The following is a 2,186-nucleotide window of genomic DNA, read 5'->3' as shown; positions in this document are numbered from 1 at the left end:
CTGTAGCATTTATATCTAAGAATGAAAAATAAATTATCTTTAAAATTGAAACAGAGAGAGAAAGAGACTGTATTAACCAATGAAAAATGGGGCAGTAACATATATTTATACGAGTGAGGGAATGAACTAAAATTTATTAAGAGTTCAATCCCCACATTTATTATCTAAGATATACGAGACAAGCCTCCTATTTAAAGAAAAAAAAAGTATATTTCATTTAAACAGCAAGATAAAGCACCTTGAAAAATGTTTACCAAGTGTTAGGCTTCCAGTTCAAAATGTAGATGATACATCTTTTGGAATTGCACACACAAAGTGTCTAATGTGGAGAATAATAGAACTTGTTTGCAATTTTAATTTTCATGAGATGGCTTTACAACTCCCACTCCCCAAATGATTATATGGCGTTTTAGTCTATTCAAATAATCTTGAAAGGTTGAGGGTGCAGCCCATACTAGAAACTATTTTGTTTATAAAGCTCCTACAGTATTCCTAGTAGTCATTTTAAAATGTATGTCTGAAATAGTTATGTAAGAAAAGCGTTTAAAATTTTTTTACAATATATATTGGGAATGTTTTCACTTATATAAATAACTACTGATAATATGACTTATGAAAAAAAAATGATTACTACCATCTGTGAAATATAGTGACTTCTAAACAGATTTAAAAAAAAAAAATACAAAAACCTACAAACCCAGAAAATGTGTATATCTGTCTTTAGAAATTAGTGTTTATATCACTACCGTGATTTGTGAATAAAGAAAAATGGTTTGTAATATCAAAATAAAAGCTTAGTCTGAAAAGGTAAAAATATGTTGGTGTTCAAAATCATTTTGCTTTTCCTTTTTTTCCTCTTCGGACCGCAGAGCTGTCCCGAGCAGCACCGTCTGTGCTGTTAGGTGAGCAGGTGTGCTCTGGCAGGGCTCCTGCTGGGAGCTGAGGAGTGCAGCAGCTGGGCGGGAGTGTGTGTGTGTACGTGTGAGGATGTGTGTGTGTGTGCACACGTGTGTGTGTGCATACTGGGGCCCGGGGGGCAGTAACCTCACAGCTGGCTCATGCTAGGCCGCTACTTTTGCCACAGGGCAGTGATGAGATTCAGTATGGCGACTGGGCTGAATGTTACCCCTCAGTTTTATTCAGTATTAAGTGTTGTTATTTTCAGGCAACAGTGCATGGGATGTGAAGAATGATTGGTTTTTTTGTTTGTTTGTTTGTTTGTAGGGAAAATTGCCTTTTAAAATGACTGCATTTTAACAGGATATTTCTTATGTGAGGTACTCAGGTATCCCACAGGCTGCCTGTGGCCTCTGAGGTGAAACGGCTGTGGGGGCTCAGGGGGCAGGGCCTGGTGCGTGTGCGTGTGTGGGCCTCACTCTTTGCTCTGGCAATGGAAGCTGGTGTGCTGGGCTCCCATTGCCTGCCTTTCCCATAAGCAGCTTCTGTGTCTGTTCACATCCAAGTGCAGAGAAAGAAGGAAGGAAGGAAGGAAAACTCTGCTCATCTTAAACGGACAGTGGTATTTCTGCTGTTCAAGAAGGCTCCTGGCTGTCCCTCCCAGGTTTGTACTCCTTAGGAATGACAACAACATCTGTGTAGGTCTGTGCTCACCTGTCAGTTCCAATGGTTGTGATGAGGCCGATGTGTTTCATCATGCATGCTACCAGAATTGTTTCACTCCCCTACCTGGGTTTCCGTTATATTGTAAATGAGCAGGAGAGAAGAACTAAAGATAGGGGATTCAATACTGCATTCTTTGCAGCTTGCAGCAAGCTTTACTCTAAAACATGTTTTGATCCTTCTGAGAAGGTGAAGAAATAGATCTCAGTGTGTGCCAGCAATGGTGGGGAGGTGTTATCTTATGCTTGCTTCATATTTTTATACAAAATATGAGCACTAAATGCTCAAGTATATGCCATGCACGAAGGATATATTGACAGTGTTTCCTTTGGTGGCTGGACCAAATGACAAAGGTGGTAATACTGAGAAATATTTGGGCTGAAGAAAGATGAGAAGCGTGTGAATAGATAAGCAGGACTGGGATGCACACACACAGTACCTGAAGCACCCTATAATTCATGCCATTGGATTCACCTGCTTGTTGCCCAGTATCAGTACTTTACGGTTTAAAGCAGTAGCGCTTCCTTTCTTGGCCAAATAGGCAGCATGTGGTAAATTAATGAAAA

At 39.9% G+C, this 2,186-nt stretch overlaps 1 protein-coding gene across 50 annotated transcripts in view; it reads left to right on the top strand.

The window, feature by feature from the left end:
• RBFOX1 (RNA binding fox-1 homolog 1) overlaps positions 1–814 on the top strand; it is a 748,795-nt gene extending 747,981 nt beyond the window's left edge. For all 50 annotated transcript variants that reach the window (XM_015294588.4, XM_414942.8, XM_046900794.1 and 47 more), the window contains one exon: positions 1–814. This exon is cut by the window's left edge. The gene's annotated coding sequence lies outside the window, so the exon portion shown is untranslated.
• Positions 815–2,186: the final 1,372 nt, after the last annotated feature.

The sequence above is a fragment of the Gallus gallus genome, chromosome 14 (genome assembly GCF_016699485.2).
Source record: "Gallus gallus isolate bGalGal1 chromosome 14, bGalGal1.mat.broiler.GRCg7b, whole genome shotgun sequence".
Lineage (NCBI taxonomy): Eukaryota > Metazoa > Chordata > Aves > Galliformes > Phasianidae > Gallus > Gallus gallus.
This window is presented reverse-complemented; position numbering and strand designations above follow the sequence as displayed.